The 25842-nt window shown below is 43.9% G+C and overlaps 1 protein-coding gene and 1 non-coding gene across 4 annotated transcripts in view; one reads left to right on the top strand and one right to left on the bottom strand.

The window, feature by feature from the left end:
- Positions 1 to 4303: 4303 nt before the first annotated feature.
- Positions 4304 to 4407, bottom strand: LOC116868812. Its single transcript, XR_004382894.1, has one exon. It is a non-coding gene; the product is annotated as a U6 spliceosomal RNA (small nuclear RNA).
- Positions 4408 to 6106: 1699 nt separating this feature from the next.
- PHF20 (PHD finger protein 20) overlaps positions 6107 to 25842 on the top strand; it is a 140319-nt gene continuing 120583 nt past the window's right edge. For all 3 annotated transcript variants that reach the window (XM_032858754.1, XM_032858755.1, XM_032858753.1), the window contains exon 1: positions 6107 to 6210. The gene's annotated coding sequence lies outside the window, so the exon portion shown is untranslated. The remainder of the gene's footprint in view (positions 6211 to 25842) is intronic.

Raw genomic sequence — 25842 nt, 5'->3', positions numbered from 1 at the left:
TATTTGACAGAGACAGACAGAGAGAGAGGAACACAAGCAGGGGGAGTGGGAGAGGGAGAAGAAGGCTTCCCGCAGAGCAGGGAGCCCGATCCAGGGCTCCATCCCAGGACCCTGGGATCATGACCTGAGCTGAAGGCAGATGCTTAACAACTGAGCCACCCAGATGCCCCCATTTCTGAGAATGTAGACTATAGTTCTGTCTGCACACATGTGCTTTACTATTTGTAAATGGGACATTGTTTTTAACTTGCAAAAGATTGGAAACAACCTAAATGTCCTTTGATAAGGAACTGATTAAGCAAATTATAGTATATCCACACAAGAAACACTGTGGAGCAATAATATAAAACAAGATAATGAGGAAGTTATTTTTCTGCCATTGTACAAAATGTATTCTAGGGTGTCCAAATATGTTGTTTGGTGAAAAAAGTAAGGTGGAGGACAACTATATAAATGCTTCCTTTTGGGTGCACCTGGCTGGCTCACTCAGAGCATATGATACTTGGTCTCAGGTTTGTGAGTTTGAGCTCTGTCACATTGGGTGTAGAAGTTACTTAAAAAAAAAACAAAAACTTACAAAAATTTAAATGCTTCCTTTTGTCTAAAAGAGTCAGAATATATTTGAGCTTATATGTATTTTTTTGAACTTATATTTGAATTTGCTTATATACGTATGGAGAAATCTTGAGAAGATTCTTAAGAAAGTAAGAGTGGTAGTTAACCAGTGGAAACAGGACCAATGAGGGACAAGAATTTGAGGGAGACTGCATTGTATACCTTTTATATAGTTTCTGGGATTTGAACCATATGGCATTGCATTAACTATATATATATTTTTTAAGATTTTGTTTATTTATTTGACAGACAGAGATCACAAGTAGGGAGAGAGGCAGGCAGGGCGGTGGGGGGGGGGAAGCAGGCTCCCCGCTGAGCAGAGAGCCCGATGCGGGGCTTGATCCCAGGACCCTGAGATCATGACCTGAGCTGAAGGCAGAGGCTTTAACCCACTGAACCATCCAGGTGCCCCAGCATTAACTATATAAAATTAAATTATAAGACATTTGAGGAGTGGAGTACCAGCACGTTTAGAGACTGTTCATTTAATTAACTTCTTTAACCTCCATTCCTTTAGTCTCTAGGGCTAAACTCCTTCCCCCTTTCTCTTTATCTCTGGATTGGCATGCATTTCAACCTACAAGAAATATGTATTAAGTGTGTTTAAATTATAGAGAATGGTGCTAGGGATTGGGCATCTCAAAGGACAAAGTAGAATAGGACTTGGTTCCTTGAAGTGGTCCAGGTGGATTTTATTACTCTTTTTAAAGATATTTTCTTTTCTTTCTTTTTTTTTCTCTTTTTCTTTTTTTTTTTTTTTTTTAAGATTTTATTTATTTATATGGCAGACAGAGATCACAAGCAGGCAGAGAGGCAGGCAGAGAGAGAGGAGGAAGCAAGCTCCCCGCCGAGCAGAGAGCCCGATGCGGAGCTTGATCCCAGGACGCTGGGATCGTGACTTGGGCTGAAGGCAGAGGCTTTAACCCACTGAGCCACCCAGATGCCCCTCTTTCTTTCTTTCTTTTTTTTTTTTTTTAAGTAGGCTCCATGCCCAGTATTGGAGCCCAGCACAGGGCTTGAACCCACAACCCTGAGATCAAGACCTTTGCTGAAATTAAGAGTTGTATGCTTAAACAACTGAGCCACCCAGGTGCACCTTATTATTCTTTTTAGTATCTAGGACAAGAATAAAAAATGTTCTCCTCTCCTTTTCCTCTTCTCTCCCTCTTATAATCTTGCAAAATGCTGGAAATATATTAGAATTCCTACTTAATTCTCCTCCCCCTCTCTTGGAGAGCACTAAGGCTTGGGGAGCTCAAGAAACTTCCATCAGGTCCAGACTGGAAGACATCAGGCCAAGCCCAAGACTCAACTTTCTTCCCTTAGGCCCCCGGCGCCTTGTGAAGGTTCTTCGACCTCTCAGATGCTGTTGTGACTGTGGTTTCCGGCTTCCTGAGTTCTCACACTCAGCAGAGTGCTGCAGATATCGTACCCCAGTTCCTATTTTGAAGATTGACAGCCTCAAATTGGTGATCCTCTGAGTATATAGGGTCTGTGAGTGTGAGTCACAGCTGAAGGGCTTGTTTTTCTATTTTAGTTTTCCCCTTTTCCCTAGACAGACTCATTGTAAATACCCTGGGGTTGCATAAGGACAGAGTGTAAAGGTTTGCTGGCTAGAAGCTGAGGAAGATCAGTTTTCTAATTGAATATCCTGTCTCATGTTAGGCCTTTAGTTCTCCTTTAGCCAGGGACATTTTAAATACTCTAGATGATGACAAATGTATTAAGAAAGTAATCAGAAAATCATTTATACAGAACTTTGCAGTTTATAATAAATTTTCTCAGATGCTATTTAACTTAAAATGTGACAGTTTAAGGAGAAAAGTGATATTTAGGTAATGAAAGGACTTTCCATGCAGGTACTGCTTTCTTCTCGTTCTACTATAAACCTTGTGTGCATGCAGGGTTTCCCTGTGGAACTGTCATTTTATAGGCTGGGACGAGAGTTCTAAACTGGTTGGATAATCAGGAGATATTCTACCCTGGAACTGAGGCTGCTTTACATTTATTATTTCACTCATTCATTAATTGCAACTATTTGTTGAATACCTATCTCGTACAAAGAAAGGCTCTACCTAAGACATAATTGGGAAGGTGAGACCAACTACTAGTGAGATGCTGGGGAGGATCTTATGGTCGAAAGATGGATGCTGCTAAAGAGGCATGGGTAAGACTGGGGTTTTAGGGGCACCTGGGTGGCTCAGTGGGTTAAAGCCTGTGCCTTCGGTTCAGGTCATGATCCCAGGGTCCTGGAATAGAGGCCCGCATCAGGCTCTCTGCTCAGCAGGGAGCCTGCCTCCTCTTCTCTCTGCCTGCCTCTCTGCCTATTTGTGATCTCTCTGTCCAATAAATAAATAAATAAAATCTTTAAAAAAAAAAAGGACTGGGGTTTTAGATCAGAATTTTGCAAACTGGAGTTCTGTGACTTGCAGCCAGTGAAGGGCTAGTTTAGAAGAAGCTGGCAAGTCAGATTTCTGCAGGAATCAGAAAGAGCTTAATTCCCAAGATACTTTTTTCATATCTGTATCGAGTTATTTTTGCCTGGCCAGCATCAGCTCTCCCGGCTTTCCCAATTCAGGGGAATATCCTTAGGGGCAAATTGCTCCTCTCTTCTTTCCCTGGCAGTGGGATTGAGCCATGTGACCTGAGGTGGACCAATCAACAGTGACTCTGGGCCAAGATTTTTGCTTCTTAAGTGAGTGACTCAAAGACAAAAGGATGTTAGGATTGAACTCCAGCTGTGGTGTGTGGTGCTGTTGGCAGCAGCAGTTGCTTCTTGGTGAAGCTGCTTTTCTGTGTTTTTTTTTTTTTTTTTTTTTTTTTTTTTTGCAAGCATGCCTTCAGGTCCATGCTCTAGGCCTCTAATATCTTTGTAATATATTTCTCTTTGTATTGGCAACAGTGTCCACGCCTGTACTCGAAACAGACAAAAAGAACTTAAACTTACAAATTGCATGGATTTCTTTACCAGGCTGTGAGATCCTTGAGAGCAGGGCCCACATCTCATTTTGCCTGTATCTTTGGCACCCAGCTCAAGCCTGGGTTTCAATACATGCAGACTGAATAAGTGAAGAAACATGTTGTATTTATGTGGGGCTATTGAGTGTGGGATTCTTGGCATTATTATGGTTATGGGAGAACAAGTCCTCTATGCGCTACAACAGCCATTAACATTTTTTTAAAAAGATTTTATTTATTTGACAGAGAGATCACAAGTAGGCAGAGAAGCAGGCAGAGAGAGAAGGGGGAAGCAGGCTCCCTGCTGAGCAGAGAGCCCGATGCGGGGCTGCATCCCAGACCCTGAGATCATGACCTGAGCTGAAGGCAGAGGCTTAACCCACTGAGCCACCCAGGTGCCCCAACATTTTTTTTTTTTTTGAAGATTCCATTTATTTATTTCAGAGAGAGCACAGAGGGAGAGTGAAAGGGAGAAGCAGCCTCCCCACTGAGCAGAGAGCCTGATGTGGGGATCCCAGGACCTTGAGATCATGACTTGAACCAAGGCAGATGCTTAACCAACTGAGTTGTCCAGGCACCCCAGCTACTAACATCTGAACAATTTCATGTTAAGAAACATAACCCAAGAGGATCCTGGGAAGGTCTTTTGTTATTGCATTGGAGCACTTCGCTGAGTTTATGCAGGTGGTTCTGGTCCTCAAATTCCTAAAGGGATTTTTTTGTTGTTGTTACACATATGGAATATTTCACTAATTTGCATGTTTTCCTTGGACAGGGGCCATGCTAATCTCTGTATTGTTATAATTTCTGTATATGTGCTGCTGAAGTGAACACTGCTGAAGCCTTTGTTCCTAATTTCCCAGAGCTTCTTCCTCTGCCCTGAGTTAATGGCCTCTTCAAGCCTCATTTGAAGAACACTTCTCCTATGGGTGTGGGCCACAGAGAAGAATCTACTAGGGGTGCCTGGCGTGGCTCAGTTGGTTAAACGTCTGCCTTCAGTTCAGGCGATGATCCCAGGGTCCTGGGATTGAGTCCTGAGTTGGGCTCCCTAAAGCGGGGAGCCTGCTTCTCACTCTCCCTCTCCCCCTGGCTTGTGCTCTCTCACTCTCTCTCAAATAAATAAATAAAATCTAAAAAGAAAAAAAAAACCACAACTGCTAAAAAAATTAAAAAAAAAAGAATCTACTAATTTTTTTCAATATCATTTTCTTTCCTTTCATTCCTTCGACAGATACACATTGAACATCTATTATTTGTCAAGTTTGACAATTCAGTTTATAGAAGATAGTTCCTAACTCTAATTTAGGAAATAGACAAATACAATTAAGAGAATAAACAAATGAAATAATTAAAACTGTGTTAGTGCTCTGTTGAAAATGAACAGTAATTAGGTAGAGAGTAATTGTCATGGGGCAGGCATCTGATCGAGTGAAGCACTTTTAGATAATGTAGCTAAAGAGAGTCTCACTGAGGAGATGACAAACAGACCTACATGATGAAGAGTCAGCTTTGGAAAAAGCAACGCTTATTCAATGATCCAGCAGCTGGGAAGAATTTAGAAAGAACCATAGAAACTGACAGTAAGTCAGCATGGCCAGAGGATGAGCAAGGCTGAAAGATGCAGGTGAATAGATTGGCTGTTTTAAGCAGGGCAGTGACATGATTGGATTTATATTTTAAGAAGTGCAATCTGGCTGCTTTGTCATTTCAATGTAAATTAAAGTCTTTATGGCCCTCATAAATAACACACGTTCAGCCTTTCTCCTTGGGACTTCCCAAGACCCATTGGGAAAACATTTCAAACCTTTTTGGTGTGGCTGCAACTCCCACCTTGGTCCCCAGAGGCAAAATAGAGCTCCTCTCCACACTTAGCAGTTGGCATCCTTTCCTAGGAGTTAATGAGGCAAAGTGGAGGAGGTATTAGTGCAAAGACCCCGAGGCGGCAAGGAACCTGGTTTGAGCACTTGAAAGAGTTCGAGAACGTGGGAAAGCAGGATATGTGAGAATGTGAGAAAATCAGGTTAGGTTCAGACTTTGAAGAACCTGGTTGATAGGCTACAGTGGAGATGAAACTTTCAACCCGAAGAACAGTGGGCAATGGGTTTTGAGCAGGGTTTGGCTGTGATTATACTTGAGTTTTGAAAAGGTTCCATTGTTGGTGTGTGAAGAATGGATCAGAAGGGGAAAGGGGTAATGGGATGGAGAGCATCACCATCATTTAAGAGAGAGGTGGCCTAGACTGGAGTGTCGGCAGTGGGATGGAGAAAAGTGGGAGGCTTCGAGATGTACTTAGGAGTCAAAATTAGCAGGTGACGGTTAGTGCCCAGTCCCAGGCTTCGTGTTACCTCAGTGGTTATGGGTGAGTGGGGACTTCGTGCTCTGGATCAGGGCGCCGGCCTGGTTCCCGCGCGTCAGGGCAGTGGGCGTGGCCCACGGGAGCCGTCTCCACGGGGATCAGTCGGGGCGGGGCCGAGGGCGGGGCAGCTGGGGCGCTGCGTCACTCTGTGGTGGCGATGGTGCGTGTGTGTGGGGGGCGGGGGATACGCTGGGCGCGTCCCGCGGGTCACGTGGTGCGCAGCACGCAGAGTCCTTCTGTCGGTTGGTCCTGGAGCGGCGCAGCCGGAGCGGGGCTGTGAGGTGAGCTCGCGGCGAGGCGCGGCGAGGAGAAGCCGGCTGGCCGGAGCCGCGTTGGGCCTGGTCCTCGCCGTGCGCGCGCTGTGCTAGCGGGAGCGGTGACGGCCGCCACCGCTGCTCCGGTCCGCTGCCCGGCCTCGCTCCCCGCCCGGCCCCGCTCGCCCAGCCCGGAGGGAGGCCCGGGGACCGCTGCTGAGAGCGTGGCGGGCGTGCGAGCGGCGCCCAATCCTCAGGGCTGCCGGAGGGAATGACGGCGGCCGCGGCCAATGAGCGCCGCCCGAGGGGGCTGGGCCGCGGGGTGCGGGTTCGGGGCGCGGAGAGGGCCGTGTTGGGGGTGGGGGGTAAGCGCTAGGGCTAGAGGTTGAGCTGTGTGGTCCCCAGGAGCTCCACCACCAGCGGCTGCAGTTACCTTGTGCTTTGGGAACGCGTTTTCTTTTATTGACTCTTTTAGCCTATTCTGGGGAGCACACCTCTTTCTCAAGCCCCTGACTATGGGAGTGTCCCCTTTCTCTCCATAGTTTAGAGATGGTGCATCCCTTTCTTAAACTCCAGCCCTGGGTTTTATCTTAATTTCCAAAGCCCCTCAAACTGAGGATGTACCCCATTTCTCAGGTACCCCCCCAAACTGGGAGGACACTCCCTTTTCCTAGCCGCCAGTATGAACACGCACTCCTTTCAAATTTTGGGGTTGGCCTCATTGACTCTCAAATCTGGGGTCCAGTAACCAAAGTTTTGTGGGTGCTTCTATTGCCACAAATCCCAGAAAGAATCCTATTCTCCAGGCCCCAGATCTTGAAACATGGTTTACAAAATTTCTTAAATTTATGGGCTACTTCGTTTCCCCACCCCTTGAAATCTGGGGGTGCGCCTCATTTCCAGAGTCTCCTGAAAATGTGGTCCAAATCCTGAAGTTTAAAGATAGATATTTGCGGTTGCACAAATAAAGGAATTCACTGCTTTTTTCAGTCACTGTATTCTTGGGGTTGCACCCATTTTCATGAGCTCCTCAAATTGAACTATTTTATTTCCTGGGGAGACTCATTTTCATATCTGAGAGTGTATTTATTTCCTATGTCTCCAAAATATACCAAATCCATGCCTTTGGATGCACAGTTCTTAGGGTGCAGCCACCTTCCTGATACTTCTTAAATCGGGAGGACACACATTTTTTTCTAAGCCCTCTCCTCTCATTCTGGGGCCATGATCCTTGGTTCTTGAGCATGCCTCCTATCCTTTTTAGCTTTTCTATCCAAGATATTTTCATTCTGCAGTTTCCTTTCCTCTTTGGAACCCCATTTCCCTTTTAGGTGCTCTCCCTGCTTGGTCAGGGCACCCATTTCCTCTTCCTTCCTCTGGTGAACGCATATCTTTCTTCAGCACAGCACTTTCTCTGCTTCTGCGGCCTTTTTTCTGAGCACACTTCCTATAGTCACACCTCCTGAATTCCCCTCCCCCAAAGAAAAGATTCCCCCTCCAAAAGGGTGCTTGCTTGTTGTCTTTCATATGTCTGCTTTATCTTTTATCTTTCTGCTTTCTACTAACAGAAACTGTTATATCTTAGCTTGCCCTATCCATTTTTCTGGTTTCTAACTCCCTTTGGACACTGCTCTGCTTACTGTGTCTGTAGAGATTTTCCCTTTTCTACTTATTCCTTGAGCTGGAGGTGGCCTCAAGTCCCTGGACTGCCTAACCCTCTAGCACTGAATTTAAACTGGAAAGGAATCCCCTTGTATTTCTTTGGTTATTCACAGGACTCTTAATCCTCCAGGTGGTTTGCTTCCTATAAGATTCTGATTAGATGTGTACTGTTCTCTTTTGCTTTTCCCCCCTATATTGGGAAAAAATTCTGAAGGAATTCTTCCAGTCTTGCTTCCAACTCATAAGCTTCCTCCCTACATTGGCTTTTTTCCTTCCTTTTATCAAGAAAAGTGGTCATTTGGAGGAATCTCTTTGTCACTCTTTTTGTTCTTGTCCCTGAGGTGCAGGTGGGGGATGGATACTTATCTCTCCCCATCATTTTCTCACATGCCTGCCAAGCCTTGCTCCCAATCCCCACCTGAAAGTCTCCAAATATCTGGGACTTCTTGTCTTTTAAAAGCCTCTCAGTAGGTTCTTTCTTTTGTATTTCTCTCTGCCTTTCCGGATCTTACTCAGGGCTTCTCTGCCTGAACCCCTAACTGGATTAATTTCTCCACAGCTGGAATCCCAAGTGCTTATGGGATAATGATACCTCTGACCTTTCTCCCTTTTGGGAAGTACTTGAGTGTGCAGCTGTATGAGGCCTCAGTGGGGGAGAGAGTTTGGGCCTGAGAAGCTACACTGGCGGGATGAGGCAGGAAAGTACTGCATTTTCAGGACTACATCCTTCTGCATCTCATTTGGAGGTTGGATGTTTGCCAAGCACCTGCTTCTTAGGGATGCTGGGGGGGTTTAATGATACTCCCAGGAACCTGTAGGAATTAATGGGGCTTGTGGAGAAGTGCTCTGAACTCAGTGTTGGAAGTTGCATAAAATTAACCATTATTATATTTTCAGAACAACTAAGCTGTTTTATATTTTATGTGTTTGAAAGCCCTAGAGCTAAGGTGTGTTATTTCAGAAAGTGAAATGGATCCCACATTTAGATCATGTGGTTGTTAGTAAATACCAAATTGATTAAAAAACGCTGGAGGTCTGTCTGATCAGTACCTAATAAAATACAATCTACAGAAACTGAACAGGTACTTCATCTCTTTATATGTCTGTTCGGTACTGCTACATACAGTGCACCCTTAAAGTATTCTCTGTTGGTGCTTCTCAAACTTGAATGTGCATATAAATTGCCTCTGGGGGGAGGGTCTTGATAACATGCTAATTATGATCTAGTAGTTTTAGGGTGCGGCCTCAGTATCTGCATTTCTGATTCCCAGGTGATATCAATATTATTGAACTACACTTTGAATAGCAAAATTCTATACACAAAGCCAAGGATATCTCTGTGGATATAGGAAGGTGGTGCTTAGCCTTATGCTGAGGTATTATTTTCTACTTAATTTTTTTTTAAATTTTATTTTATTTTAAGATTTTATTTATTTATTTGACAGACAGGTATCACAAGTAGGCAAGAGCCAGGCAGAGAGAGAGGAAGGGAAGCGGGCTCCCCGCTGAGCAGAGAGCCCGATGTGGGGCTCGATCCCAGGACCCGAGCTGAAGGCAGAGGCTTTAACCCACTGAGCCACTCAGGTGCCCCGGCATTTAGCTTTTATTTATTTATTTATTTTTAAAAAGATTTTATTTATTTATGTGACAGAGAGAGAGATCACAAGTAGGCAGAGAGGCAGGCAGAGAGAGGGGGGAAGCAGGCTCCCCGCTGAGCAGAGAGCCCTATGTGGAGCTTGATCCCAGGACCCCGAGATCATGACCCGAGCCGAAGGCAAAGGCTTAACCCACTGAGCCACTCAGGTGCCCTGGCATTTAGCTTTTAAAACCTGGCTAAAATTTCTTTCCTTCTTTCTGTCTTTTTTTTTTTTTTTTTTAAGATTTTGTTCATTTTCGAGATGATATATTATATTTTGAGAGAGGGAGAAAGAGCACAAGTAGGGGGAGCAGCAGAGGGAGAGGTAGAAGCTGACTTTCTGCTAAGCAGGGAGCCCAACACGGGTCTTGATCCCAGTACCCCGAGATCATGACCTGAGCCGAAGGCAGACTCTTAACTGAGCCACCCACATGCCCTGAATGGCTAAAATTTCTTAAGGAATTTGAATTTCTATGTATTTTGTTAAATTCAAATGCTTGAATATTTTTTGCTTAATTGTGAACATAATTCTTATTTATACCCAACATGGGGCTCCAACTGAATGACCCCAGAATTAAGAGTCACATGCTCTACTGACTGAGCCAGCCAATTTTTGCAGTTGTGAACATAATTTTTTTTTTTTTAAAGATTTTATTTATTTGTCAGAGAGAGAGGGAGAGAGAGCGAGCACAGGCAGACAGAATGGCAGGCAGAGGCAGAGGGAGAAGCAGGCTCCCCGCAGAGCAAGGAGCCCGATGTGGGACTCGATCCCAGGACGCTAGGATCATGACCTGAGCCGAAGGCAGCTGCTTAACCAACTGAGCCACCCAGGCATCCCAACATAATTTTTTTTTAAAGATTTTATTTATTTATTTGACAGAGAGAGACACAGAGAGAGAATACAAGCAGGGGGAGTGGGAGGGGAGAAGCAGGCCTCCCGCTGAGCAGGGAGCCCGAGGCAGGGCTTGATCCCAGGACCCCCGGATCATGACCTGAGCTGCAGGCAGATGCTTAAAGGCTGAGCCACCCAGGCACCCCAGGAACATAATTTTTAAAAAGATTTAATTAATTAATTAATTTTTAAGGATTTTATTTATTTATTTGAGAGAGAGAGAGAGCATGAGAGGTGAGAGGTCAGAGGGAGAAGCCGACTCCCTGCCAAGGAGGGAGGCTGATGTGGACTTGATTCCAGGATCATGACCTGAGCCAAAGGCAGTTGCTTAACCAGCTGAGCCACTCAGGTGCCCCGATTTTATTTCTTTTTATGAGAGAGAGTAAGGGAGAGGCAGACTCCTGCTGAGCAGGGATTTCCCTATGCCTGGGCTAAGTCCCAGGATCCTGTGATCAGGACCTGAGCAGAAGGCAGATTCTTTATTTTATTTTATTTTATTTTATTTTATTTGACAGACAGAGAGCACTAGTAGGCAGAGAGACAGGCAGAGAGAGAGAGGGGGAAGCAGGCTCCCTGCCAAAGCAGAGAGCCCGATGCGGAACTTGATCCCAGGACAGGAATACGACCTGAGCTGAAGGCAGCGGCTTAACCCACTGAGCCACCCAGGCGCCCCCCAGAAGGCAGATTCTTTTTTTTTTTTTTTTCTTTTTTTAAAATTTAAAGATTTTATTTATTTGACAGACAGAGATCACAAGTAGGCAGAGCAGCAGGCAGAGAGAGAGGAAGGGAAGCAGTCTCCCCGCCGAGCAAAGAGCCCGATGCAGAGCTTGATCCCAGGACCCTGGGATCCCAACCTGAGCCGAAGGCAGAGGCTTTAACACACTGAGCCACCCAGGCACCCCTCCGTGTAATTCTTGACGTAGAGTCTTGTTCTTAAAACTTTTTTTTTTAATTAAAAATTTTTTAAAGAATATTTACCTTTTTGAGAGTGAGAGAGAGTTTGTGCATGCACAAGAGCAAGGGGAGAGAGAAGCAGACTCCCTGCTGAGCAGGGGACCCGACCAGGGTTGGATCCCAGGACGCTGGGATCGTGACCTGAGCCAAAGGAAGGTGTTTCACTGACTGAGCCACTCAGGTGTGCCTCTTCTTCTTCTTCTTCTTCTTTTTTTTTTTTTTTTTAAGATTTATTTACTCACTTCTGGGGGGACTTGGGAACGAGGGCACACGAGGTAGGGGGACAGAAAGGGAGACCGACTCCCTGCTGAATGGGGAGTCAGATGAGAGGCTCCATCCCAGGGCCCCAACATCATGACCTGAGCCGAAATCAGGTTGGATGCTCAACCGACTGAGCCACTGACTCTTCTAGTGAATACTGCAGTGCTGATGCAGTAGTTAGCCATCCTGTCTCTCTAGGTCCTCGCTTGTCATCCTACCATGGGTAGGGAGTATGAGATACCCCAAGTTAGTAGGGTCATATGTGTTGGAATTTCTAAGGAGTCCTTGGAAATGGGTCTGGGAAAGGCCAATGTCTGGACCTTGGATAGAAGCTGCAGAGCTTCACAAAGGCAAATGGTGGTGGGAAGATGGTATTCTTTGATGGCGGTCAGTGCTTATAATGCTCTCTCTTTTTGTACCAAATAAGTCTTAGTGGGTTTTTCCTCCTTAAATGTCTTAAGTCATCTGCACCTATTTCCCTGGCTGTCATCATTACGGCCTTTTTTCCAGCATGATCCTGTTCTGGGTCCTAATCAGGACAAACCTGAATGACTAGACTGTTTTGTGTCCCGTGCCTCCTCCTCCCCCCTCATCTCTCACATGAATGTCAGATCCTCTTCGGTAACGGATTTGATCTGGATTTGGCCCTAGTCCCAGCTCTTCCACTCACTATGAGACCTCAGGCAAGTCACTTAATGCTACTGGGCCTCATTCTCCCCAGTTGTAAAGTGAGGCACTGATTATCTGCAAGGTCTACCCTGCTCTGAGTCTTTGTCAGTATCTTGCTCAGAAACCCAGTGTCTGTGGGAGCTTGTTGTTAGCAGATCTGATTTCCTTCACGTGCTCTGTTGGGCAGGCTGCCAATCATTCCCTTGTCCGAGTCACTCCTGTCACTGCCTCTTTTCTAGCTTAGGCAGGCAGCTTGTCCTCAAACCCAGCTTCAGCATACTTCTGCCTCCATGTCCTCTGCCAGTTTCATGCTTAATTTCATTCAAAATTGCCTCAACTTCTCATTGTTACTAAGTGTTCCTTCAGTGTTAGGTACTTCCTGAATCACTAACAGGGACTCTTGTAGTTTATATATAACTATGTTGGTTAAGTTCTCTCATCTGATATTTATTTACTTATCTGGCAGAGAGAGACATAGTAAGAGAGGGAACACAAGCAGGGGGAGTGGGAGAAGGAGAAGCAGGCTTCCCGCCGAGCAAGGAGCCCAATACTGGGCTCTATCCCGGGACCCTGGGATCATAACCTGAGCTGAAGGCAGAGGCCTAAGACTGAGCCACCAAGGCATCCCTCTGATATATACTTAAAAAGTGTTTTCTCCTCCCCACCCCAGCTTGCTTGCTTGCTTTCTTACAGATTTTTATTTATGAGAGAAAGAACTCTAGAGAGAGCATAAGTAGGGGAAGGTGCAGAAGGAGAGGGAGAAGCAGGCTCCCTGCCTCTCATTACCCCGCGATCATGACCTGAGCCAAAGGCAGACGCTTAACTGACTGAGCCACCCAGGCACCTCCCACCCCAGCTTTCTTTCTGGCTTTGAATTAGCAGCGTGGGCAGAATGAAATTTAAAAGTGAAGCAGGTAGTTTGCTTTTGGCTGGAGTTTGGGGAAAGTGAGATGTAATGCTTTTAGTCCTCTTCCAAAGGTCTTTCATATCTGTGGGGGGTCAGCCACTTGGTACTTCTCCCAGGATTTTAAAGGTGCTCAAACTCCCTATCTGAAATTTGAGTGTATCCTGAGTGCAAGCACTATTTAAAAATGACTTCCAAGTGCTTTTTTCCCTAACAATGGTATTCTTTGGTGCCTTATTCCCTGTGCCTTGCCTTCCTCCTGTACCAAGGACAGTGATAAGAAATCTAGATTTCAAATAACTTCATCAGTGAGTGAAACTGTTCTTTGAGAGCATCTGGTTATTCTTTTTTTTTTTTTTTTGATTATTTATTTATTTATTTATTTATTTGACAGGCTGAGATTACAAGTAAGCAGAGGCAGGCAGAGAGAGAGAGGAGGAAGCAGGCTCTCCGCTGAGCAGAGAGCCCGATGCGGGGCTCCATCCCAGGACCCTGGGACCATGACCTGAGCCGAAGGCAGAGGCTTTAACCCACTGAGCCACCCAGGCACCCTGAACACCTGATTATTTTTTTTTTTTTTACTTGATTATTCTTAAAGGCAGTTGCTGACACTGCCTGGAAATCAGGGCTCAGGATGGTATATAACTCTCTAACCTCCCTTCCTCACCCGTCTCTCTAGGAGCTACTAGGGGGAGGTTTACATTTTTCATGATAAACATTCTTTAGGCCAAAATATGTGCTTACTTAGAGCCTCCTCCATTAGATTGTAAGCTCAGAGAAAGGCAGGATGTTCCCGTCTTATTCATCTCTCTCAGCAATTGCCCCTTATGGGTTGTTGACTGGCTAACCTTTACTTAGGGTAACCTGTTGAACATTGACACCCTGATTTGTAATGCTGGGACAACTTTGCTAGATCTTGGACTAGGTATCCAGCTGTTCTTTGCTTTCTTTGACCAAATAATGGAAGTAATGAGCTTGCAGAAATCCCATAAAATTTTAGGAGCCTGGTGTGAGTCACCAAGCATAAGTAGGGCACTTTGTATGAAAGGGAGGTGGTGTCTGGATCCATTGACTTTGCTGAAGGAGGGAGAGAAGTGTGGGGAAGGATTTAAAATGGTTTGGGTGAGCCTGGCTGGTTCAGTCTGTAGAACATGTGCCTCTTGATCTCAGGGTTGTGAGTTCAATCCCTACTTTGGGTGTAGAGCTTACATTAAAGAAAAAAAAAATGATGGTTTGATCTGATGAGAGCTTATCCCATATCAGAAACAATCTTAGGATTTTATTTTTTTAATTCTTTATTTTAATTTTTTAAAAAGATTGTATTTATTTGAGAGAGAGAGAGAGAGTGCATGTGCGCGTGTGGGGGGTTATGGGCAGAGGGAAAGGGAGAGGCAGACTCCCCACTGAGCAGGGAGCCCAACACAGGGCTCTCTCCCAGGACCATAGGATCATGATCTGAGCGGAAGGCGGACACTTAACCAACTGAGGCACCCAGGTACCCTATTTCTTAATCTTTATTTTTTATTTATTTTTTTTCTTTAAGATTTTATTTCTTAATTTGACAGAAAGAGAGAAAGCAGAAGCCCGGGGAGCAGCAGGCAGAGGAAGAAACAGGCTCCCCAGTGAACAAGGAGCCCAGTGTAAGGCTTGATCCCAGGACTCTGGGATCATGACTTGAGGTGAAGGCAGATGCTTAACCAACTGAGCCACTCAGGCGCCCCAAAGGCCCTATTTTTAAAAGTAATGTGAGTATAGTGGGTCTTAGAGGAGGTTCAGCTTCCCACATCCCAGCTCTTCCACCTAATCAGGTGACCATGGGCACTTTAGTTGCTCTAAGCCTCCTTTCTCTCAGCAAAATGGGATAATACTGCCAACTTCTCTGCGATGTTGGGAATAAGGTATTTGTCAGGGATTTAGCCTGTGGTGAAGTAAATGTAAGCCATTTCCTGGTATTAATAATAAAGGCCAGGAATAAAAGTTAATATTTAAAGAATAAGGTAATGAATTAGTTAACTATTAAATACTTTATTTGTCTTTAAAACCCCATAAGCAGTGAAACTGTTGTAATTCAGGAAAATGTCTTTGGAGTAATGACTCCATATTCAAATTGTTTGCTTTTGTAAAACAATGATACCTCAAGTAAGGAGTCCTGTAAGAACAGTTTAGGTATGTTTAAAAAAAGATTCTCTTGTGTGCCTGGGTGGCTCAGTCCGTTAAGCATTGGTCTTGGTGCAGGTCATGGTTGTGAGATAGAGCCCCGAGGAGGGAGGGGTGCCCGTACTCTCTGGGGAGCCTGCCTGAGAGTCCTCTGCCTCTGTCCCTCCCCCTACTTGGGAGTGCCTGCATGTGGGCACTCTCTTCTCTCTCTCTCTCTCAAATATATAACTAAATCTTAAAAAAATATGAAAGACTCTCTCCTCTGGAAGGAAATCACACAAACCCACTCCACAGCTACCAACATTTATAGGCCAGAGCCTCCCCCTGACTGAAAAACGAATACAGCTTTTCTTAGACCTCAGAAGCAAAATTGTGGTCTGTCTTCAGGTGCCTTATTCCCTGTGCCTTGCCTTCCTCCTGTACCCCTGAGGAGTAATAAGGGTTCCTTCATTTACCCGTGGGTAGCACTTTCAAAGAGCCTCCACATGATGTCCTCTTGAGTCGCTACTTCTTTCTAGGGGAGTGATACTTATCTTTTTTCTTGTTTTTATTCTGCCAGTGAGGAGGTTGACATTTAAGAAGCACCTGACCACCACGTAAGGGCACGCTGCTTGTTAAACGCTGGGGCTGCCTATGAGGGAGTTGAGGACTTATGAGAGATCACTCAGAGAGACAGGCAGTTTCAGTGTCGAGTGCTGAGTGCTGTGGCCCGGAGAACAGGCCAGACTGCCATGGGGGAATATTGTAGTGGGCCGCTGGCCCAGCCAGCCCTTTAGGGAGGTAGACTGGGCAGAGAAAACAGCTTGTTCGAGCAAAGGTCTGGGAGGTTGGAACTGTAAGGAATCTGGCTGTGTGTGTGGCTGTAAGAGCAATAATACCCTGAGAGCCCAAGTAATTTCTCTCTTCATGATACCTGTATGAAGGTATGAAGTTGGTACTGGTACTATTCCTGTTTTACAAGTGAGGAGCCTGAGGCTCATGGAGAAAATGACTTGCACAAGGTTATCTAGAAAATACTGGAGCTGGGATCCAAACCCAGTCTGTCTCACTCCAGAGTTCTGGCCCCTAATGCTGTGTGTCACTGCCCCCTCTGCTAAGCTTTTCTACTCTCTTAGTAAGCGCCCATCTTTAGACTGGTTGCTTTGGTCACAATGGCTAACTCACTCAGCCTTAATGGTACACTGAGTAGCTTGAACTTGTTCCATGGGGGAACTACTGAGCTGGGTTTTTTGTTTTTTTTTTTAATTGAGACATAATTGACATATGACCTAAACTGATTGATTGATTTTATTTTATTTAAATATTTTATTTATTTATTTGACAGAGAGCATAAGCAGGGGAAGCAGTAGGCAAAGGGAGAGGTTGAGAAGCAGAGCAGGGAGCTTTATGTGGGTCTCAATGTGGGGCTCCATCCCAGGACCTTAGGATCATGACCTGAGCCGAGGCAGCCACTTAAAGACTGAGTCACCCAGGAGCCCCCAGAAATTTATTTTAGAGTGGGGAGCCTACTTCTCCCTCTGCCTGTCCCTCCTCCTGCTTGTGTGCTCTCTTTTCTCTCTCTGACAAAATCTTTTTTTTTTTTTTTTTTTAAGATTTTATTTATTTATTTCACAGAGAGAGATCACAAGTAGGCAGAGAGGCAGGCAGAGAGAGAGATAGAGGAGGAAGCAGGTTCTCTACTGAGCAGAGAGCCCGATGTGGGACTCGATCCCAGGACCCTGAGATCATGACCTGAGCCGAAGGCAGAGGCTTAACCCACTGAGCCACCCAGGTGCCCAACTGAGCCACCCAGGTGCCCTCTCTCTGACAAAATCTTAAAAAAACTAAAATGAGAGTCATCATCATCATCACTACAGATCTATAAGGTAGACACTAAATGAGATGATGGTTATATAAAGCATTTAGAATAGTATCTGTAGTAAAACAGGCAGTCAGAAGATGTAAGTTTATGAGACAGTATTGATTTGGATCTGGGAGGGTGTGGCTAGGGGGCTTTGAGCTCCACTGAAAGCTATTGTAGTAATTGGATTGGATCTGATGGGGGCCTGAAGTGGGAGAAGGTGTTACAAAGTGGTGAGTATGAGGGGGAGGCAAAGGTGATGTCCATGTTTCTAGCTTGGCACATTGGTCAGTCTTGGGCCTTAGACTCTGATGAGGAGAAAAGGAACTTGTGAGGGTCGGATGATTAGCTCAGTGAAGTTGAGTAAGGTGCCAAAGGTCATAGAGCAAATACATTCTGGAGCCCAGTCTGTACAATAGGCCCTTTCCACTGCTTCTGGGAAGAACACCGATTTGACCAACTCATTCTCAGTAATTTGGAATAAGTAGACTCTACCTGTGTTTGCTCTCTGTCTGAATTTTAATTGTGGAAGGAAAAGCTTGGCTCTTGGGGAAAGCATTTCAAGTATCCATAAAGAGGGTAAGGGAATTTTTGGTCTATTTTTTTCTTTCCTTTCTCCTTTCCTTTTTTTCCTTTTTTTAAAGTTAAAGATATTTATTTATTTATTTATTTGACAGAGAGAGAGAGAGAGAGACACAGTGAGAGAGAGAACACAAGCAGGGGGAGAGGGAGAAGTGAGCTCCCAAGCAGGCTTTGTGCGGAGCAGGGATCCCAGTTGGGGCTCTATCCCAGGATCCTGGGATCATGACCCAAGCCAAAGGCAGACGCTTAAGGACTGAGCCACCCCGGTGCCCCACCTTTCTCCTTTCCTAATCTCACTCCCTCTCCTTTGCTTACTTCCTAACCCCTTCAAATAAAAGAGATTAATTCAGCTCTCACAGGGTGACCTGCAAGGAGCCTGAGAAATGGAACTGGTCTTTGCATTAGATCCAGTCTTCCTTCTGTGTCCTTGAGGAAACCAGGGTATTGGTGGAGGGGCCCTTGCTCCCACTTGAACCAATTTTTCATCTCCCTAGGACTAAAGACATGTTTCTTATGTTTTTTAGTATACTGGATATTATCTGTTAATATTTCATGATAATACTGACTAGAATGTAGTCCTTTGTGTCTGATGTCCTTTCTGCTGCTACTACTACTATTATACAACCATTTTATCTTCAGTACTGAATATTTAGTCTTTATTGAGCTGAGTATTGGGCATCTATTAGCTTACTTATTCCTCATAACAACCCCAGGAGGTAGGGTTGATGGACAGAGAGAGGCTCAGTGATTTTTCTCATCTTAACTCTGCCAAACAATTGTGGAGCCAGGATTGGTGAGAATCTGAGTCTAAAACCTGACTATGCTCCCATCCCTAAGCATTTCTGACCATCCTCCAAGACAGAACTTTGGCAAAGAGTCCCCTTGGAAACTTCTTCCTGTGAGAATAAGGTGTCACTGGACCTGCTGATACTGTTTATGCTTTTATGGGACCACACTGTGGGCTGCAGGCTAGTCACCACCTCCTCTGCACCGGGCTATGAGGGAGAGGGAACTTCATTCCCGCCTGAGGCATCTTGCCTGACTTTCCCTTTGCCTAGAATTTTTCCCCTAGATCTTAACTTACATGGTTGTCTCCTGGTCATTTAGATCTCTGTCAGATCTCAGCTCTGCAGAGTCCTTTTGTAACAGCCTTATCTAAAGTGGTCCTTCTATGTCACTGGTTCACATTATTTTGTTGGGTTTTCCCCCAGGGTGCTTATCCTGCCAGAGATTATCTTCTTCGTATCTTGTTTATTGCCTGCCTTCCTTGCTGGAGAACAGGGTTATGGTAGTCGTGTCCTCTCAGTATTTCTCTGTAGCACCCGGTACATCGCTTTCAAGAAATACTTTCTGAGGGACACCTGGGTGGATCGGCGGGTTGGCTCAGGTTGTGATCTCAGGGTGATAGGAGGGAGCCCTGTGTCCGGCTCTGTGCGGAATCTGCTTGTCCCCTCTCCTTCTGTCCGCCCCCCCCCACCCTGCTCAAATAAATGAAATCTTTAAAAAAAATATTTATTGAATGAAGGAGACATAAAGATCGAAGCTGGTGTTTTGCTTGAAGTGTCCCTCCATTGAAAAGCGGTTACATTAAGTTTCAGAGGCACTATGACCATTAAGTGGAGGTTGAATGCAAGCCTGGTGGTAAGCACTGTTAGGTTGTCACAAAGCTTGTGCCATAGTTTCTGGTGATTGACATTCTTCGCTTGAGTGTCCCTGGGTTTATTTTCCTCTGATTCTGTCTCCGCTGACTAGTTGAAAGGTCTTGTTCCATACCCATCTATCACTTTAATTCTTTATTACTTTGAGCCCTCAGTTCCTTCTCCTTGAGGACAATGGGGTTGCTGAGGGCAGGACCTCCAGTTACCATGGCTACAGTACTCTTTCACCTCTCCCAAAATAAAACCCAGAGTCCTTGTCAGGACAACATAAACTGTAAGTGTATTATGAATTCGGAAAATTCTGCTGCCATTTTTTTGAGTACCTACTTTGTGTTTCTACAAATAGGGACTTTGCACATCTTTTCTCACCTAATCCTTAAAGCATCCAACATAGGTGCCATTATTAATCCTCATTTGATGAGTTAAGAAACAGAAACCGAAGATGTAGCTCCTAAACAAATATGTGGTAGTGGTTGAAAATCTGGAACCATAAGGCTTATGGCTCAAATCGTGACACAGCCTCTTAATATATGGGTGTTCTAGGATGTCCCTAGCATTCCTTTGTTCCTCTGTTCCTCATTTTTACAGTGAGAATTAATAATGATAGCTACTTCTGTAGTTGCTATAAGGATTACATGACTTAATATGTGTAGAGTTAGCTATTATAATTATCATTATAAATGTTTTTTATGTAGGTCTTATTAGTGTGCTTAAGGATATTTTATATCTGTTCTTTTGTAAAGTTAGTTCACATCCTTGTCATTTTATTTTTTCCTTCATTTATTATGCATCTTTTGAGCATCAGTCATTCATTTGCCTAATGGAGCTTAGGGAACCCACTACATTAGGTTTTATTTAAATATTCTCTTGGTTTTTGTTTGTTTGTTTTTTGCTTGAGAGAGAGCGGAAGTTGGGGGGGGGGTAAGGAGAGAGAGGGAGAGAAAATGCCAAGGAGACTTTATTTCATGACCCTGAGATCATGACCTGAGCCAAAACCAAGTCAGAGGCTTAACCAACTGAGCCCCTAGGTGCCCCAATATTCTCTCTCTCTCTCTCTCTTTTTTTTTTTTTTTAAGATTTTATTTATTTATTTGACAGAGAGAGAGAGAGAGAGATTAAGCAGGGAGAGTGGAAGAGGAAGAAGCAAGCTCCCTGCTAAGCAGGGAGCCCGATTGGAGACTCGATCCCAGGACTCTGAGATCATGACCTGAGCCGAAGGCAGTCATCTAACCAACTGAGCCATCCAGGCATCCTTATTCTCTTGTTTTTAAACATATGAACTGTGAACTATGTCTAATTTCTCCAGAGTTTTATCTAAAGAGCTACTGTGTTTTTGTTTTTGTTTTTGTTTTACAAATGACTTATTTTTATCCTGGGTTGTAATCTTCTTGTTGAAGTTACTGAGTCCAAGTGTATAAGCAGTTTTATAGCTTGTTCCTTGCTTGCAGATTGAAGTAATAAAAAAAGACGGCCATGGTCAGGGCCATAGGCAGTGGTTGAAATGTTCAGTTTCCTTACAGCTGGGCCCGTCTTAGGTTTTGTCCTTTCTAAAAAAATTAAATATTTCTGCTTGTTATATAATGGTGTGAGAATTCTGACACAACATTTGAAAAGCATCCAATTACTTAATCTTCCTGCTTATATTCAAATTATGTTTATATCTAAAGGCATGAATATAATAAGCATAGTAACAGCTTTGGTAGGGGAGAGAAGAAGGGCCTTTGAGAAGGGGTTTTGTGTATCTCTGGGAGAGTCCTGTTACATGTTATAAGAGGGATGTTTCCTGATTTTTTTCTTTTTTTAAGATTATTTATTTATTTATTTGTCAGAGAGAGAGAGAGAGAGCGAGCGCGCGCGCGAGTGCGGGAGCCCAACCAGGGGGACTGGCAAGCAGAAGGAAAAGCAGGCTTCCTGCTGAGCAAGGAGCCCAAGGCGAGACTACATTACAGGACCCTGGGATTATATGACCTGAACCAAAGGCAGGCAATTAACTGACTGAGCCACCCAGGCATCCAGGGATGTCTCGTGCTTCGGAGGACCTCTGAAGTTGCTAGCTCCTTTGCACCTCAGTTTTCTTTCTGTGCCATGGGAACATAACATATAGTTCTCACTAGATCACTTGGCAGTTATGAAGGTCTGGTAAGACAGTGTATGAATGAAAGGACTTTTGTATATTTAAATAATATTTTTTTAAAAATACAAAGAAGTAATAAAGAAGTAATCCAAATTTAAAATCTTACCAACTAGATAATCCCTGCTGACAAAAAAGAAAAAGTACATTCTTAGGGTTAGAAAATTCTAATAATATAGTAAGATAAAAAATGAAAAGTTAAATTTCCATGCTCCATTCCTCTCATTAAGGGAACTACTTAAACAGTTTCTTAGTTCTTGGGTGCCAGGGTGGCTCAGTCAGTTAATTGTCTGCCTTTGGCTCAGGTCATGACCCTGGAGTTTCAGGATTGAACCCTGCATCGGGCTCCCTGCTCAGCCAGGGGTCTGCTGCTTCCTCTGACTCTCACCCCTCTCTCACTCTCTAATAAAGAAAACTTCTTTTTTTTAAAGATTTTATTTATTTATTTGACAGAGATCAGAAGTAGGCAGAGAGGCAGGCAGAGAGAGGGGGAAGCAGGCTTCCTGCTGAGCAGAGCCCAATGCGGGGCTCAATCCCAAGACCCTGGGATCATGACCTGAGCCGAAGGCAGAGGCTTTAACCCACTGAGCCACCCAGGTGCCCCTAAAGAAATCTTTTTTAAAAAACGAAAAATTTCTTAGTTCCTTTTAAGAAATAATTTTATTCAGGGACCTGGGTGGCTCAGTTGGTTGAGTGTGTGCCTTCGGCTCATGTCATGGGCCCAGGGTCCTGGGATCAAGTCCCGTGTGGGGCTCCCTGCTTGGCAGGGAGTTTGGTTCTCCCTCTCCCTCTGCCTGCCGTTCCCCATGCTTGTGCTCTCTCTATTTCAAATAAATAAAATATTTTAAAAAAAGAAAAGAAATAATTTTATGCATATGCTATAATAGATGTGTCTGTATTTATATTTGTTTACATTGAAAGGATAATACCATACATATGCCTCTATACCATGCCCTTTTTACTTGACAGTATGTCTTAAGGATGACTCCATATCATCAGCATCTGCTGATTGCCATTATTCCTTTTTTTTTTTTTTTCAAAGATTCTATTTATTTGACAGAGAGAGATCACAAGCAGGCAGAGAGGCAGGCAGAGAGAGAGTGAGAAGCAGGCTCCCTGCTGAGCAGAGAGCCCGATGTGGGGCTCGATCCCAGGACCCCGGGACTGTGACCTGAGCCGAAGGCAGAGGCTTTAACCCACTGAGCCACCCAGGTGCGCCGCCATTATTCCTTTTAATGGCTGTACCACATTCTGTTTTATAGATGAACCATAATTCATTTAACAAGGCCTCTTATGATGGACATATTAGCTGCAGATATTGCAGACTATATTGATCATGTTACAGGTAATTTGACAGACTTTGGGGGATGTATCTGTAGGGTAGGTTACTGGCAGTGGGACTGCTGGGTTGCAGATAGGTGTATTTTTTATTTAAGCAGTCTCTACTCCAAACATGGGGATTGAACTCATGACCCTGGGATCAAGAGTCACATGCTCTTCCAACTGAGCCAGCCAGGACCCCATGTGTATTTTTGTAGATAGAGCCAAGTTGCCTCTAGAAAAGCTTTTCCAATTAATGCTTCTACCAGCTGTGCATAAGGATGCTTTTTTCTCCTTATCCCTGTAAACACTAGTTATCCCACCTTCAAATTTTTTTGCCTTAGAACTGAAAAATTGTTATTTTGATTTGTATTTTCTTTAATTTAGGGTGACTTTATATAGATGGAACATAATATGCTATTACACCTTCATTTTATCTACTGCTCCCCAATAATTTCTTATTTCTTATACTTTTCCCACTTTTAAGTAAGTTGTCTTTTTTGTTCTTGGTGTGTATGTACTCTTTGTTAATATAGGAAGTTAACTCCTTGTCATATGCATTGTAGCTATTTCCCGTTTCTGAAAGTGCCTTTTAAACAGTATTACACAGCATACACTTAAAGCTTTCATTATTATTGATAACAGGAGCGTTGACTATGAGTACTGTATTTAAGGAAATAAGGCTTTATGTCTCCTTTGTGGCATTGGATTCCCATTAGAGGGAAATTTAAGTGTAAAGGAGCAATTTAAAGGTCTGTCAAGGTCTTTAAAATGGAATCCTATATAAATACAGATTGCATAAGACTTTTTTGTTAGTTTTCCTCCATGTCCTTATTGAACATATTCCCTTTAACTCCTAATTCTGGAAGCTGGAGATTTTTGGAAGAATAAGCTAAGGCCCTGAAGAATGGATAAGTTGAAAGCTATAGAATCTTGGTCCTTTTGCATCTTGAGAACAATCTGTGTTTAAAACTAAATGTGGGGCATCTGGGTGGCTCAGTGGGGCCTGGGTGGCTCAGGCTCAGGTCATGATCCCAGGGTCCTGGGATCAGGCCCCACCTGGGGCTCTCTGCTCAGTATGGAGCCTGCTTCCTTCCTCTCTCTCTGCCTGCCTCTCTGCCTACTTGTGATCTCTGTCAAATAAATAAATAAAATCTAAAAAAAAAAAACCAAAAACAAAACCTAAATGTGAAAAGTTAAAAAAAAAGGTACTTCTTAGGTAACTTTTTTTTTTTTTTTTTTTTTTTTTAGTTCCTGCATCTGTCTTGAACTCTTTTTTGTTAGTGTTGTTGTCACATTAACTTGAGACTTTGTGGTGCCTGGCTGCCTAAGTCCATAGAGCATGTAACTTACGATCTCAGGGTTGTGAGTTCAAGCCCTGTGTTGGGTGTAGAGCTTACTTAAAAATTTAACAACAAAATTAAATTGAGACTTTTAGATAATTTCTTGGGTGTCATCCCCCTTGCCCCTCGTTAGAGTTTGTTCATCTCTTTCCAGTGTTTGTGTGTGTCTTTCTGGGTGGACTGGAGCAGGGACTAAATTGGATTTCTTATTCCTAAATTTCAGCACAATGCGATACCGATAGTACTCACTAATGAATTGTTGAATGATTTAACGTGAAATAAAAAATCAAATGCTGCCACCCCAGAGGAGAAGAGGGAAGGTTTGGGAATGGGACACAAAAGTCAGATTAATCCTTCTTCTAATTTGTTGTGGTATGGTTGTAGTGTAGGAATGTAGGTGAGAGGTTTGCTGGGTTGAGGTCTGGAGTCATGGCCAAGAAAGATTATTGAGATGTCCTTGGTGCAAAATGGTGGTTTTTTTAAAGAATGGGGACAGGATCCATGGACAGGAAGAGCTGCTGCACTAGGGTTGTAAGGAGTGGCTGATTATATACTTGGGAGTTGGGGGAGGCAAGGAAAAAGGAAGATGTCCAAGATGACTTTCCTATGCTCCTGGAGGCCTTGCTAATTTCAAGCTGTGGTGGTTTTTCCTTCCAGTAAAGGGTTAACATTAAGATAGCGGGGAGCTTCCTGGAAGAATGTGAGACTTAACTCCACCCAGGAGTGGGGGTGAGGGCCGGGGTTGCAGGGTGTTAGCTTATGCTTTGTCTTCAGCTAGCCTTCTGCTCCCTCATCAATACCAGAGTGAAACTTCAAACAAGTGGGTCAGAGTTAGAATGAAACAGGCTTTAGTTTAGTTCATGGTAAGGAAAACCTTCTGACAATTCAGTCTTAAGAGGAATTGTTTGTTTGTTTGTTTGTTTGTTTCTTTCTTCCTTTCCTTTGAGCTCTTGGGAATGATCTGCTCATCTTCACTCAATTACTGCCTTCCACACTCCTATATTTTAATGGAAGGTCTCCTAGAGTACATGGGGAGAATTCGTGTGGTGAAAGAATTAATTCAGAAATCAAGCAGACCTGAGCTTTTGTTCTGGGGCTTGTCACTTAGCACCTGAACCTTAGCCAAATTACTTTAAGCATAATTTCCTCATTTGTGATAATAGAATTATTAGCAGCTAATAACTTCTTTATACTCCTTACTTTGCACCAGTCCTTTGCCCCTTAAGTGGATTATCTCATTTAATCCTCACACCCATTGCGGGAGATAGATACTGTTATCACCACTCTAACCCCTTTTAAGGAGAGGAGAAGAATTCAGAGCTGTTAAGTAATTTACCCAAATTCATTCAGCTAGTATGGGGTGGATCTGGGGATTCAAGACCAAGCATTTAGTCCTATTACATTATATACATAGTTTCTATAAAAGTGAGCTGTTGCCGTGCATAAAGTCTGACAAATAGTGGGAGCTCAGTGAGTGTTCATTGCCACTCTGCCTTTCTTTTTGTTTGGCATCACTTTTTTTTTTTTTTTTTTTTTTTTTTTTTTTTTTTTTAATTATTCCCACAACCATTTGGGGGGGGGTTTTTAAAACCCCAAAAAAAAGTGTCGGTTTGTTCTTACGTCCCGCTTGGCGACTCTTGGCATTTTTTT

This window comes from Lontra canadensis, unplaced genomic scaffold, assembly GCF_010015895.1.
Source record: "Lontra canadensis isolate GAN:19392208 unplaced genomic scaffold, GSC_riverotter_1.0 scaffold16, whole genome shotgun sequence".
NCBI lineage: Eukaryota > Metazoa > Chordata > Mammalia > Carnivora > Mustelidae > Lontra > Lontra canadensis.
This window is presented reverse-complemented; position numbering and strand designations above follow the sequence as displayed.